This window comes from Lissotriton vulgaris, chromosome 2_1 (assembly GCF_964263255.1).
Source record: "Lissotriton vulgaris chromosome 2_1, aLisVul1.2, whole genome shotgun sequence".
Lineage (NCBI taxonomy): Eukaryota > Metazoa > Chordata > Amphibia > Caudata > Salamandridae > Lissotriton > Lissotriton vulgaris.
Genome location: NC_141687.1, coordinates 781199622 through 781215999, shown reverse-complemented (window position 1 = coordinate 781215999; position 16378 = coordinate 781199622). Strand labels below are relative to the sequence as shown.

General features: G+C 48.6%; 1 protein-coding gene across 3 annotated transcripts in view; it reads left to right on the top strand.

Moving 5' to 3' along the window:
- LOC147731157 (neurabin-2-like) overlaps positions 1-16378 on the top strand; it is a 681485-nt gene that overhangs the window by 566105 nt on the left and 99002 nt on the right. The window lies entirely within an intron of this gene.

Below are 16378 nucleotides of genomic sequence, written 5' to 3'. Positions count from 1 at the left end.
GACCTGTGACATGATCACAATTCACTTAGAATTCTGTATTTCTTTGAAAATTAAGGAGTTCTGATATCACTGCATCCACCCGCTTCTTCCTGGCGAGCAACCCAGGTGCATCTGTGTTGTACCCTGATGTTTTGGGTTATGTTCCTCGGTTTTCTTTTTCTGTGCTTTTATTGTTAATGTCACACTTCAGTGAACCCCCTCCACATTTGTTTTTCTTTTCTGTGCTCTAACTACAAACTTGTTATCCTATAAATGTTTTATTATTTCTCCTCTGAATTATGCTCCTATGATCAATTGATGTGGTGTTCTTCAATTTGTTCTCCTGGCAACCATCTTTGCTTTTTTCTGAACTTAGTTTGTAACATGTGGTTTTGTGGATACACATGCTCTGCATACTCCTACCATCTAGCTTTGGGCTTGGACATTTACAAGTTGATATTCTTCAAAGATGTTTATCGAGTCACAAGGTATATAGTGACTCCTTTCTTAGGAACACTCATGAGCACCAATGTCATGTTAGGTTGTTTTTCTCCACCATTGGGCTCAGACGTGTACCTACTACGGTCTGTGTTCGGCAACTTAGTTTGCTTTCCTTACTAAGTGAAAAATTTACCTAGTTCTCTGGATGGTACTCCACAGACTTTGGTCTCCAGTCATCACTTAACTGCTACGACCTTGGGCCCTAAACAGGGCTGCACACCCCTGACCTCTAGGACTCTGTTCTGGAGAATGCGCATAGAACAATGGACTCCCCTCCAGTACTGTCACCGTAGACTGACCACCACCAGGTTTCCAATAATTACCTTTACCCAGAACGTGGGAAAGGTGGGTACATCAAAGAATGCAGAAGCAGGAGTCGGGCGATACCCTTGACATCTTCAGGTAATGCAATATCTAGGAAGGTGAAGACCACCGGCCTTTAATGGGATCAGCCCTTCCAGTCATCTCGCAGTCTGAAGGTGGTCTACTCTTGCATATCTCTGTGGGAAGAACACAAGGCCTCCTGCGCCTCAGCCATCTGATTCCCAGCTGAAGATTTCCACTGTAAATCATGAGTATGGTCAGCACTGAAATACCTGTCAGGCCTCACAGAAGTCCTCGAGGGTGTCCGGCATTGAACCATTCCACTAAGTCTCATCTCTTTGGGCCCTCACCGCCATGGGATTCTAGTTGGCACTGCCAAAAAGTTTTGTAGTCAACTTTTCTTCAAGCTGTCACTGATAAATCTAGTCTGTCGAGCCTGAAGATATTGCACAATGCTCTGGGTCCTTGGGCGCTAAAGGTGAAACATTCACCGAAGCCACTCCCGACATAGAGGACTCCTTCGGCTCCAAGAACGCATTCGGCACCTTTCATAGTCAACTGTGAGGAATGAGAGCTACCCATACTCCAGCGTCTTCAAAAGGAATCGAAAGGCAAACAAAAGAGTTTGTGTATTCATCCAGAAACAGGCAACATTTTGGCTAAAGTGCCTTCTACTCTAACAACTACTTTGCCTCTGAAGAGGAAGCTTACTTTCTAGGGGAAACTTGTTATGGCCCCCCCCTTTAGCATAAATTAGAGGGACACCAGCCCTCAACTAACTGTACCTCCCCTGTTCCTCCTTCTCCACCTCCACCTCTCCCATCACCATACACACACCTTTTGCTTATTTCCCTTTTACGGGGAAGGCAGCTCACCACAAACTTCCAACCCCTGTGACTCACCGTTCGACACAGTGCCCTCTGTTGACCACCTAGGATTATTACATTGTCTATCCCCAGGGTGATTCGGACTCAGGTGCCTACCCAGCTAGACCATCACCCTTAGATGATTCTACAACAAACCATGAAGCCATACAGAGGGCAGCCACTTTTCATAAAACGTGCATGCACTTCCTCCGTGAAGGGGATTACTTCCTTGTGGAGTGGCTGTCCAAGGCGCAACACACAACAGTTCCTTCCCATGTTGAAGGGTGTGTTAAAATCTACCTTCAAGGAACCTGTAAAAGCCATGGAAGGAACTCCCGGTGAGGACAAGAAATATAAACTATTCCCCAGTGACCCTCCCTCCCGCACCTCTGCCTCGCTAAGTGTCAATATTGCAAGTAAGCACGCAAATGCCCAGGTCACAGGCGGTGATCCTCCACCTGACCAGGAGAGTAAGAAAATAGACTCCGCTGGGAAAAGAGTAACAGTCCAAGTGGCCACTCAGTGGAAGTTCGCCAACACTGTTGACCTGCTATCCCATTGCAATAGGGTTCTTTGATGTGAAATGGAGCAGCTAATCGAGTATCTCCCAGACAAACATAGGCAAAGTAGGAAGAAGTTTGTAGCAGAGGCTAAGGACATCTCTAATGCCACCATTCGAGGCATCCTGGATGCGACCAACACCGCGGCCCAAGAGTTGAATTAATGAATTTGTGACTTACAAAACGCATAGATACTCCACTAAGGAGGGGTCAGTACCAATATTTTGGTGAAATGTCACCTCTAGTTCCGTGTCTCAGGTTTTAGACCCAGTCCTGCAGTATCTGCATTTCATGCCCTTCTATAGCGACCACCTCTTTGGCCCGCAGGTTGATCATATACTGTAACTGCAATTGGTGCCCCTAAAACATCTGTATCTAGGGGCTCCTTTTGGGGGCACCAATACAGAGCAGGCTCCAAGACCACACCCTCCATTGTGCTAGAGGCAGCAGCAAGTCTACCACCAGCAGTCACCAGATGGGTACTCCAGTGCCTGCTTACAGAGGCAACAGCATGGGCAAAGGATGTTTTGGCAAGGGAGCCTCCACCTTACTAACACTCACGCCTCTTGCCATCACTGCGCCCCCCGTTCCCCTACCCCCTCAATCCCCCTCCAACCCCCCCTCCTAGCCGGTCTACCTGAACACACAACACCTGTTAAGGGCAGGCTTCAAGATTTCCTCCACCGCTGGCAGAAAAGCAAAGCAGACAAGTGGAAGTGGATCTTAGGAGGGATCCGTCTCGTCCACTGCCTAGAACTTGTCCCACTCTCATGCAACATCCCACCGCGCAGACAAACTCAGTGTAGATTATCTCGGTCTTCTCAAGGAAGAGCTACAAGCACCAGTAAGCTGGTGCACAGTCACCATCAGGGCAAGGGAGTATACTGCCTTTACCTCCTCATTCCAAATAAAAGACTGCCCCCTAAGGCCCATCAAAAGATTCTTCCTTACCAAACATTTTCACATGGTGACGCTGCAGGATGTGATCCCACTGCTCCAACACAGAAACTACATGGCTGTGTTTGACCTAAACTACTCAGTCTTCGACATCCCCAGTCATCCTTTTCATCAATGCTACAAGTGATTCGTGGTAAGTGGCTGTCAATTGCCAGTTTAAAATACTTCCCTTCGGTGTCATCACTGCCCTGGGATTCTTCACAAAGTGGTAGTGGTCACCACCCACTTATGGAGGAGGGGTGTCCATGTCTTCCCTACCTTGATAACTGCATGATTAAGTGTGCAAGCGGGCAACAATGTGTTGAGCACCCAAGTACCCATCTTCCTTCGCCACAGCCTTAGGGTTCACCATAAACGTAGCCAAATCCCATCTACAACCTCTCCAAATTCGGCCCTTGCTCAGGTGGTGTTGAACTCTGTTACAGACACAGCCTACCCCAATCCCCTTTAGTGCCCCAGCCTTCCAACAGCTTGTACCTCGTTTCCAGCCACACTGTCGTCTCATAGAGCAGTGATGCGCTTGCTGAGCTTGTCTGCTATTTGCATCGCAATTGTGGCCCTTACCTGGTTATTCATAGTTGCAACAGTGCCTTGCAGCACAGTGCTCAGAAGCAGAGGATCTAGAGTTGCTAAAGGCCAGCATGCATCACTCAACAGTGGTGAAACAGCAAAAACCTGTTGAAAAGCAGGCCTTTTCAGGACCCCATTCCACAAGTTACCATTATCACAGATGCACCTGTTTGAGGAATAACTTCTGGGGGGTGGACAGCTAACTGGCGGACCTGCTCATCAGGACGCCTCAACTTGTCCACGAGTGGGAGCCACATCCACAGGTTTCTTAACCACTGTTTCTGGTGCTGAGGCACAGCAGACTTGGATCTCTTTGCCACCTCTGAAAAAGCATAATGCAAAAACGTTGCTTCCAAGTACCCACAGTTAATAGTCAATGCACTATGGGTGAACTTGCCATGGATCTTTGCTCCCGCTTCTCCCACTCCTTCCCTTCGTGGGGCAGAAGACTCTGCAAACATCCCAGAACATAATTTATTTTCATAACCTCCACCTGTGCCTGGCAGCTCTTGTACTAGGATATACTCCAAATGTCAGTCAACACACACACAATATGCTCCCCAACAGGCTGGACCTTCTCACCAGGAACAAAGGACACATCAGGCATCCAGATACCAAAGAGCTCAAGCTTTTCTTTGTTTGTTTTTGGTTTTTTCTGTAGCCCAGGTGGGCGTCGTCGTCCCTCCTTTTGGTGTCCTTCCTGTGACGTCGGCATGCTTCCTGCGGAAGCTCCCACCCTTGGGCGCCATCTTCAGATTCTTTTTTCCGCCGTTGAGTCTGGATAGTTCCCGAAAGGGCTCCAGAGATTAGGAGAGAAGAAAAACTCGAGATTTTTAGGAGAAAAACACTTGAGAAGACGAAGGAAGACTACACCATCGAAAGGACGACGATGAAAGAAAAAACGTAAACACAATTCGACGTCCAGAGGAGAATGCGCAACCAGGGGGCACCCTGAACGCAAGACATGGACAACACACCATTCAAATTCTGCCGCAACTGCCACCATAAGTACGCGCAGAAGGACCACGTAACCTCTGCCTGCTGGTCGACCACGAAAGCAAGGACTTCAACGCCTGCTCCGCATTCACGCCGAAGACCCTTCGAGTGAGAGAGAGGCAAAGAATAGCAAACTACACCATGCAAGGCAAGGGCCAACCACCGTCCCTTCGAGACCTGGGACTCTCGACCGACGAGGAGGATTATGCCGCCGAAGAAGACATGGACTACACGGTCGCAGAGACCGATTATAAGAAGACTACAGAAAAGGTAGGAGACTGGACGCCCCAAAAATGCCCGAAAGACTCTCGACAGTCTACCCAAGACTCTCGAAAAAACGAGGGCAGGACCCCTAAAGCGCCGACGCCGAGAACTTTGGCGTCCGCAGCAACATACAGGCCCAGCGGATCCTCACAGAAGGACTCCCTGGCGCCGAGGGGCGGTGACCAACCAAAGTCGTCGAAAAGCGTCCAAGAAAAGGAGCGCTCGACTCCGAAAACCACTTAGAAGTCAACGACAAAAGACGCAAGACCAGTCTCGCCGCCGAAAACGGACTCGCCGCCGAAACCCATCTCGACGCCATCTTGCACGACAAAGAGAACAGCACAACCACTTGAGGCCGAACAGACGGCGGAGATGGAAAGAAAGAAGAGGAGACTCTAGGCAGAGATGGAAAACATCCTGCAGCGAAAGAAAGATTTCGACGAAAAAATGAAATCTTACACAATTCCGTCGAGGCCCAAGTCACCGGTAGCACAGTTGGTCGAGGAAGAAGAGGAAGAATTGGAGGTCGAAGCAGTGTCGGAGAGCTTGGAAGATCTGGCATATCAGGAAGATGATACCCCCTATTACGACGAGGAGGCAGATGACGACCAGAGAGCGTACCAAGAATCGACATACTCTGATACACAGGAGGTAGAGTGGCAGGACATCGAAGCTGAGAGTCCAGAAGAGGGAGTGGACACATATCCAGCGAGGCCCTCGCCGCCTGTCGACATTGGACTTTACATTGAATGCATCTAGAACGCAGCAACAGCGTTAAGAGTCAAGCTCGAGGAGGAGGTGCCGAAAGGGAATTTCCTAGTAGAAACACTACTCCCAATGCACACTAGGAGCCAATGCTTGAAAGCATCAAAGGACAAGGAAGAGAGGCATTCAAGGAGCCTGCTACTTGTAAACCAGTCACGCCAAGGACGGAGAAAAAATACAAGCACTCCTCAAAGGACCCACCCTACATACAGGGGACGGTCACTGCTGACTCCATCACGGCAACAGCAAGGAAAAGGGCCAATGTCCCAACTACTTCAGGTCCAACCCCAGACAAAGAGAGCAGAAGGATGGACCTAACAGGAAGAAGAATCGAAAGAAATGCGCTATGCACTGGCGCATGGCGAATTCCAACGCACCGCTCAACAGACATCATTACCACGATACTACGAAAGAGAACACCTCCTTGCTTTGAACCCTGGGCGGAGCTGTGCTGACCTTACAGGTACTCTTGGCCACACGCGCCTCCAATGTAATTCCTGCCACTTCACCACCACTAGCCCCCGTCGTACTCAAGAGATACGAAACTCGCCCACACCTATCCCCCTCACGATCCTTCAACTCAATGTCAGGTCTCTCACCAAACATCACCTTGAGGTTAACTCTCTCATATTTGATGAGAACCCTGACATCTTCTTCCTCTGTGAAACATGGCTAAGGGATGGCACGTCTGCCATACCCAACCTCACGCTTCCAGACGACTACCACATGTCGACTCTAAATCAAGATGCGAGAGGCGGAGGAATCGCTGTAATTTATAAAAAAATAATTCTCTTGCTCATTTACCAAGGAAGATCTCCCAGGCTGTGAATGTGCTCGCATTAAAATTACTATTAGCCCACACTTTGCTCTGTCAGGCCTTTACATCTATCGTCCACCTGGATCTGCTTCGAGATTCATTGAAGCTCTTCTTGAGACAGCAAACTCACTAGTGACCAAATCTGCTAACTTCACCATTTTAGGAGACCTCAACCTTCACTTTGATCTGCCCAACGACTCCACTATTAAAAACTTTCTTGCAGATCTTTCTGCCTTAAAACTTAACTCCCTAATTCAGTCCCCAACTCACTCAGCCGGACATACCTTAGATCCGGTTTTTACCAACATCCAAGAGGTCAAAACAGAGATGCCTATACCAATGGGATGGACGGACCACTATCTCATTAAACTGACTGTGCTAGTCAATGGTCGAGCGCATAAAACTGAACCGACTCGCCGCCTTAAAAGACCATGGCACAAACTATCCACCAGTGACCTTCACGTCACCCTTGGTGAATTCCATATGGAGGCCAACCAGGACATTAATATGACCTATGCCGCTTTCAACAATTGGATTAATGGAGGACTAGACGCTCTCATCCCAGCTAAATGGACTAAAGGGCGCACCTCACCCTCCAATCCATGGTACAACGGCACCCTTAAAACCATGCGCAAGGACTGTAAAAAAGCAGAGCGTCTCTGGAGAAGGGAATACAACAGTGGGGCTAAAATTAATTGTATATTAAAACAAAAATCATATCATAAAGCCATCCGCTCTGCACGCGCAGCTTTCTATGCAGACAAAATCAGTTTGAGTCCTAACCCTGCCAAAATAGTTTTCAAACTAGTTCAAGAACTTCAGAGCAGTAGGTCCCCTTCCCCCAGTATTTCGTCTGCACAACAATGTGAGGACCTCGCCACATATTTTATAGAAAAAGTTCAGAATGTTTACAAATCATTCTCTCAGCACTCCCCCAACCCTATCAACCTCATCAATTCTACCTCCCATTCTACCCTCCTGACTCACATCCCTGATATCTCTATTGAGGACCTTACTAAACTGTGCAGAAAAGTGAAATCAGGCTCCCCTGCAGATCCTGAGACCTACTCATTTCATGGACTCACTCAACTTCTTTTTGCCTTCCATAGCTGCCATACTCAATCTTTCCTTTTCCTCAGCTAATGTCCCGACAGCCTGGAAACAAGCGTGGGTCTCACCCATTATCAAAAAACCTACATTAGATCCATCTAAACCGGAAAATTTCCGACCCATATCTCTGCTTCCATGGTTGTCCAAGCTTGCAGAGGCCCATGTAAATAGTGTCCTGTCCCAACATATGGACCAGAATAACATCCTGGACCCATCTCAAAATGGGTTCAGACCGGGCCATAGTACGGAGTCTGCCCTTCTGGCTACCTCCGAATACCCCCGGACGATCTTAGATTCCGGTCAAAGTGCTGCGCTGATTCTCCTTGATCTCAGCGCAGCCTTTGACACGGTATCCCATGATATCCTTTTCAATCGTCTGGAGGCGATTGGAGTTTCCGGCCTTGCTCTGACATGGTTCTGCTCCTTTCTAAAGGACAGATCCTTCCGGGTGTCAGCCTCCCCATTCCTATCCAAACCCCATCCCATCACGCAGGGAGTCCCACAGGGCTCGGCTTTGAGCCCCTCCCTCTTCCAACCTTTACGTGCAGCCACTTGCTGCAGTGGCCAAAGAATGGGGCCTGACGCTGGTGTTGTACGCCAACGACACCCAGCTGGCCATCACCCTCACCGAAGGCCCCTCCGTCATGGCCTCCAGATTCAGGGATGGACTTGCGGCAGTGGCCCAATGGATGACGGATAACTATTTACAGCTCAATGCGGGAAAAACTGAAGTGCTGCTCCTTGGTATAAACACCAGCCACTGGAATGAGCACTGGTGGCCTTCATCCTTGGGCCCCATCCCTCCTCCCAAGTCCCTAGTAAAAAATCTAGGAGTCTGGATGGATGCCTCACTTAGCTATCAGACGCACACCAAGAAAGTGGGTGCCACGTGTGTTGGTCTGCTGAGAAGTCTCAGCCCAATACTTGGTTTCTTTGACGCTAAAGTCCGCCAACTTATCATCCAAGCGACAATTCTTTCTCGCCTGGATTATGCCAATGTTCTCCTTCTAGGCGCCAACAAAGGAGAAATAGCACGATTGCAACGCGTGCAAAACGCTGCAGCTAGAGCACTAGTTGGCCTCCCCCGCAGATGCTCTGTGAGAGCCACTATTCGCAAACCTCACTGGCTACCCGTCGATTCCAGAATCCACTTCAAAGCCCTTATTATGACCTATAAAATCTTCAAACTGGGAAATCCTACTCTACTACAATCGCTCCTCACTCCTTATGTTCCACGACGCGATCTGCGTTCCTCTAGCCAGCACCTTTTGAACGTTCCTCGCACAAAGCTTTGCCGCATTGGCGGATGCTCCTTTAGGGTTTTGGGAGGCAAGCTCTGGAATGCTCTACCTCTCAAAATCCGCTCCCTAGAAAGTCTTCCTACTTTCCGAAAGGCTATTAAAACTCATCTGTTCCCCTCTGTGTAAGTACATCTCTCTTCACTCCTTATGGTCCACTACGCGATCCATCCGGCGTAGCTCAGGTAGGGGTCTGTGGTCTTTCTTAGCGCCGGGACGCCTCTTCGCTGGGGCCGCTGTTTGCGCTTTACCAAAACCTTAGAATAGAATAGAAATCATGGACGAACTGAGACAGTTGGTGAAACACCTCCCTCAGGAATACCAACAAAGGGCTTTGCACCTGGTAGAGGAGGGGAAGAACTTGGCAAACTCTTGCCTAAAAACAGCACTGGACGGTGCAGACACTGCCAGCAGGCTTATGATGCTGGGCATCACAGAAAGAAGGCAAGCCTGGCTCAGAATATCAGGCTTTAAACCGGAGGTGCAACACAAAATCCTGAATACTCCGTTCAATGGTGAAACACTGTTCGGAGCACCAGTGGACGACAAGCTCTCACAGCTCAAAAAGGATAATGACACCGCAAGATCCATGGGGGCCTTGCAATTCAGGGGAGCAGAGAGAGGGACCCTGTCACGGAGACCACACGGGAGAGGGGGGAACCAGCCGGGAACGTCTAATCAGTCCTTCCAACATTCCCACCAAAGCGACACCCATACGCAACAAGGCCAGCAAAAACAACACTGGCAATATCAACATAGGGGCCAGTCCTTTCGCGGGAGGGCGAGTGGACGTGGAAACAGGAGGGGTGGACAGCAAACCAACTCCAAGTGACTCGGCCACATTGATAGTGCACACCCTTCCAAAAACTCCGAGGGCGAAGCACAAAAACAAGAAACAGGAGTGTCCCGCACCGAAAGACCACGAGCACGTAACACCAGTGGGAGGAAGATTAAACCGTTTACTCCAGGAGTGGAAGAAAATTACAACAGACAAATGGATCATCAACACAATACAGTACGGGTACTGCATAGAGTTAGAGAAGACACCACCAAGCAGAAAACCAAAGAAACGAACACTAGCAAACAAGGAACTAGAGCTTCAGAGGGAGGCAGAGGAACTCCTACTAAAGGTAGCTAGCGAGCCTGTACCTCCCATGGAAAGGAACAAAGGTGTACACCACATACTTCCTAGTACCCAAGGTAGACGAAACAATGAGACCCATCCTGGACTTAAGGCTCCTCAACAAATTCATAAAGACACAAAAATTCAAAATGACATCCCTGCAAGAAGTACTTCCACAGATTCAAACAGGGGACATCATGGTCACCATAGACCTAAAAGATGCCTACCTGCACATCCCAATAAACAGACAGCACAAACATCTGCTACGATTTGCAATCAACTCAAATCACTGTCAATTCACAGCATTGGCCTTCGGACTAAAATCAGCACCGAGGGTATTCACAAAGTGTCTGGCAGCAGTCGCAGCGCACTTAAGGAGGAAAGGGATACACGTATACCCTTACCTAGACGACTGGCTAATAAAGGCAAAGTCATACAGCACGTGCAAACAGCACGCTCAAATAGTGACAGACACACTGATGGCCCTGGGTTTCTCTATTCACTGGAAGAAATCCTCAATAAACCGAGAACAGGTCAAGATTTTTCTGGGGGCAAAGATCAACACCATGCAGTGGAAGGTGTTCACCAGCGAGAAGAGAACGATGGCGCTGTTGAAGGAGGCGCGCCTCTACCAAAAGGGGCAAGCTCTGACAGTGAGGACGGTGAGCCTCATGCATCCACATAGTACCAAATGTACGACTACACATGAGACCACTCCAGGGTGTTGGGAGGACCTAGTGGTTGTAACGCACGCAGTGCACGAGGAGATATCATGGTGGAACAAAGGAAACCTAACAAAGGGGAAGCTTCTAACACCACCAACAGTGACCATCACCACAGACTCATCCCAAAAGGGATGGGGAGCACACATGGGAAAACTCCGAGTGAGGGCCCTGTGGACACAAGCGGATGCGGTCAAACAAATCAATTACCTAGAACTAAAGACCGTTCTCCTAGCGATGAAAGCTTTCCAGATGAAGTTGTACAACCAAACAGTGTTGATCCAGACGGACAACACAACAACGATGTTCTACATAAACAAAAAGGGAGGAACACAATCAGCCCCGCTGTCAGAACTACCGCAGGAAATATGGAAATGGGCAATACCACTGAAGATAGATCTACTGGTGGTACATCTGCCAGGAAAGGACAACGAGGAAGCGGACTGACTCAGCAGACAGACATCGGCCTCACAAGAATGGGAGCTAAATGCACAAGAAACAAACAAACTGTTCGAAAGGTGGGGAACGCCATCAATAAACCTGTTTGCAACACACCAGAATGCAAAATGCCAACTCTTCACATTGAGGCAGCCAGGGAAAGGGTCCCTGGGGAATGCCCTACGGATAAGCTGGTCAAAGACATTTGCCTACGCCTTTCCGCCGATTCCCCTGATACGCAAGGTACTCGGCAAGTGCAGGACAAGCAACATGACCCTGATACTGGTCGCACCCCAGTGGGCCAGGCAAACATAGTACTCGCAGATTATGGAAATGACACAGAGTGCACCACACAAATTTGGGAGAAGGAAAGACCTACTCGCCATGCAAAACGGAGAGGTGTTGCATCCAGAGCCAGAAAGTCTCAGCCTAGCAGCCTGGCTCCTGAGGACATAGAGTTCGCACACCTAAAACTACCTGAGAGCACCCTGAGGGTACTTCGAGAGGCAAGAAGACCAAGCACACGTAAGTGCTACGTGGCCAAATGGAAGAGGTTCACACTATGGTGCAGAAAGGAGGGACTGCACAACAAAATGACATGAGACTCTACAGTGCTTAAGTACCTCACGCACCTGCTCGAGACTAACCTGAGCTCATCATCGCGAAGGGTACACCTAGCAGCCATTGTCGCTTACACTAGAGGAGAAACAGGCAAAAGCTTCTTTACTTCTATGATTGTAAAAAGATTCTTGGAAGGCGCAAAAAGGATTGCACCGCCTAAAAGGTTACCAGCACCTGCATGGAACCTCAATATAGTGCTAACAGAACTCATGAAGGCACCCTTTGAACCAATGCATAAAGCCTCACTACAGATGCTAACGTTAAAAACAGCATTCCTAGTGGCAATCATCTCGCTGCGCAGAGTAAGCGAGCTACAGGCGTTGACGCTACAGGAACCCTACATACAAATTCACAACGATAGGGTGGTGATGAGAACAGATCCACACTTTATGCCAAAGGTGGTGTCCAAGTTCCACATCAACCAGGCAATTCAAATACCGCGTTTCTTCCAGAAACCAACAACAAAAGCTGAAAGGGCACTGCACACTCTGGACGCGAGACGTGCAGTCATGCATTACATAGAGAGAACTAAAGGCCACAGGAAAACGAAACAGTTTTTTGTGTCATTTGCTAAAAGCTTCATGGGCAAAGCTGTTACTAAAGGGACAATTGCACGATGGATCGCGCAAGCTATACAATTCTGCCACAAACAAGCTGGAAAAGAACTATCAGAGGGGCCACGGGCCCATTCTACAAGGAAAAAGGGATCTACAATAGCCTTCTTGGCAAACACTCCCATCCAGGACATATGCCTGGCGGCAACACGGGCTTCTGTGCACACGTTTACAAAACACTACTGTGTGGACATACAAATGAACAAGGAAGCACAAGTGGGACAGAAAGTGCTTCAGCACATATTCAAGAACCCAAGCTCATCTTCCACCCAGCCGCCACAATAACAACAAACCGCTACAAAGTCTATGCACAGCATAGTGAATCCAGAAAGATTCACGCTGCAAAACGAATAGTTTCTTACCTGTCGGTATAGTTTTGCAGCTTGAAGATCTTTCTGGATTCACTAACGAACTCACCCACCTCCGCCAGAAAGATGAGGCTGGAGAAAAGAGGTGGTAAACTTAAAAGAAAAAAGGGGACTTTAATGGAACTTCAAGGAAAAGAGCGGTAAAAGAAAAGATCGAAACATTGCCATACAATTCGGAAACAGAACACAAACGGAAAAAGAATCCGAAGATGGCGCCCAAGGGTGGGAGCTTCCGCAGGAAGCATGCCGACGTCACAGGAAGGACACCAAAAGGTGGGACGTCGACGTCCACCTGGGCTATGGAAAAAAAAAACAAAGAAAAGACTACGATTCCGGACCCAACCACTAGACCGCGGAATAATGCACAGCATAGTGAATCCAGGAAGATCTTCAAGCTGCAAAATACACCGACAGGTAAGAAACTAATTGTTTTATTTTTAGAACCAACAGGTATCAAAATATACTTTTCTCAATTCTGAGTAATCTCAGGTAATTACTTTGTAGAACGAAAACAACTTTGTAAACACAACAGGTACAGGGGTTGCAGTAGGCAACACAATTCTAAACACAATCTAACATAGAGCTCAATGGGTTTTTCTACAAAAATACAGTTTATTACTTTGTAATTTACTTTTGTAATTCCAGGACTGGATCCTAGATTTAGTCCTGGGGTCTAAGCTGAAAACTGTTTATTAAAAACGTTTTGGTTATTGCAATGATTTTTAAGGAATATAAAGGTATTTCAAAAGTTCACACTTCGAAACTTTTCAGTGAAAATCTAGCAATGTTATCCAATGGGAGAAAGTTCGGGATACAGGTAAAGTACGTTCTCTTTACTTTTGTAATCCAGTACTGAGTTCCTAGGTCCAGCACTGGGATCTCTACTTTAGACAGGTAAGTAATTACGTATCAGTAGTAGGTATGATTTTTAAGAAATATTTCAAGTTTTCAAAAGTAGACAGAAGAAATTTCATAGAAAGGCAGACAATGGATTCCTATGGAGAAAATCCAGGTTACTAGTAAACCCGGTTAGGATTACTTTTGCGGTTCAGAACTGGGATACAAGGTACAGTACTGGCTTCTCTCCTGTTCACAGGTGAGTACTTTGGAATTCGGTATTCGGTTGATTTTATAGGAATATTTTAGAGTTCCAAAACTTCACAATTTTTCGAGTCAAACCAGTCAATGTTATCCTATGGCAGGAAAGTGGGGTATTGGTTTCCAGGTGAGGACTCGACCAGTGAAATTAAGGTTCTGGGCATAGACTCAGGGGTCCCCCAGGGTCAGGTAGGTACAGTTGGTACAACCTCAGCGGCACGGGGGCAGCCGGGTGCAGAGGTAGTTAGGCCCAATGTTATCCAATGGAGAGGAAGGGGCCTTTGGTTGGTGGTTGCAAGCAAGCAGGCCATGCGGCTGTGGGAGCTGAGCTCCTGGCCCCTTACTCGGGGCAAGTGGGGAAGTAGAGTAGGGTAGTAGCTGCACTTCCAGCGGCACTCGGGCGGCTGGATGCAGGGTGCTTTTGAGCCGTCGGGCGCCCAATGTTATTCAATGGAAAAGGTAAAAAGGGAACAAAGACTGCAGACTCTGGGATGGAGATTCTTCAGGTGCCACCACCACTTCGAGAGGTAAGTTGGGATCTTGGTGAAGAGGTAGGTACCCCAAAGGAGGGCACAGGGGGCTGCAGGGTGCCAGGAGAAGATCAAGAAGAAGACCCGCCGTGCAGCTGCTAACCGTAGGAGCAGGTTCCAGGATCGACAGGCCGGTAGGGCTGGGGCCAAATCAGTTGTGGTCGTACTGTTAGCAGCTGCTTGGCGGGTTTTCTTCTTTTTGATCTTTTCTTCTTTTCTTATCTGGATCCGAGGAGGGAAGGTTCAGGGAGCCCCTAAATACGGAATTTAGGGGTGTTACAGGTAGGGCAGGGGCAGGGACCAATGCTTGGGGTGGGTACACCTCCTAGTCTGCTCCTCTCCTGTGGGAGGGGGGCAGGAGTCTAGCTGTGATTGGGCAGGGCTCCCCATCTTCAAGATTGGCGGAGCCCGGGTCGTGCTTCACCTCACCTCTCCCACCTGAGGGGTGGGGTTGGCACAGGCTGCCACCCCCCCTTCCTGACGTAGGGTTTCCCGCCAGTCTTCCCGCTAGAGTGGGGGGTCAGAACCGGTGGGGGCCAGTTGCTGGGTACAGCAAATGGTCTGGAGAAGCTCACAGAGGCGTAAGGCCTTTGAAGCTTCCCCTTGCCCATCCTGGGGGGAGGGTCGGAAGTGGGGGTGGCGGCGGGTCGGAGGGAGAGAGAGACCTAGCACCTGCACAGGATGTGTATTGTTGCAGGCCCAGGAGAGGGGGCTCTCCACTCAGGGTTCCAGCAACATGTCTGCTGTGGGACAGCCTAGGGAGCCTCTCAGTCCAGACGTGGATTGTATGTTAGGTTTCAGAGGGCATCTCTAAGATGCCCTCTGGTGTACTTTACATTAAATCTCAAAATGGCATCAGTGCGAGTTTAATGTGCTGAGAAGTTTGATACTAAACTTCTCAGTCTTCAGTGGGGCCATCATGGTGCTGTGGAGTTCGTAATGTCGACCTCCCAGCACCATATACTCTTAATGGCAGCACAGCACTTACAGTGCCCAGGAATGGCCCTGGGTATTGTAGGGGCACAGGGCTCATGCACCTGGGTCCACACCACTGGCATAGGGCACCCAGCTAGAGGGGTGACTGAGGTATTCCTGGGCAGTGGGTTTTGTGGGCATGGCACACAGGGAGGTGTGCCATGTCGACTCTTTGTTTAGTTCTGTACTTAAACACTCAGCCTGCAAAGGCAGTGTGTGGGTGTCCGGGTACAGGGCCCCTAAGGGTGGCACAATAAGTGCTGCAGCCCTTAGGGGTCTTCTCTGGTCACCATGCCCTGGGTACCTAGGGTACCATTTACTAGGGGCTGACAGGTGGCCAGGGATGCCAATTGGTTTTAGGTTCAACACAGTTTTAAGGAAGGGACACAGGCCCTGGGTACCTGGTTGGCAGGAGCCCAGGGCACACTCAGTCAAAGCACATCAGCAGTTCAGCAAAAATTGGGGGCATACCAATGCAAGAAAGATGGCACTTTTTCCACATGCGTCTCCTGTAGGAGTACATGAACATCCTGCGGAAGAGCCGTAGAACTGCCTCACATTTCTGATGTGCAGCGAAGTGGACGAGTTTTGTCTCAAAGGATAGACCCTCTAAAACCTGTAATCCATGATATAATTTGCTACCTTATTCATCCCCAAAAATCAGTCAGTCAAAGAATCTTTATTCGATTTAGTTAAAAATCATACAAAGAGAGTAAAAACATTTATGTACAAGTAAAACACAATTAAACAATTTTATATCCCCTACGCCCCATTACTAATATGCAAGCCCTCACATTGCAGAGACCTTTTACTCAGGTTCACAAAGACAGAGTAGAGCTCTGAACAAGTCCTAAGTACCTCCCTAATGAGCTCAGTCTTTTT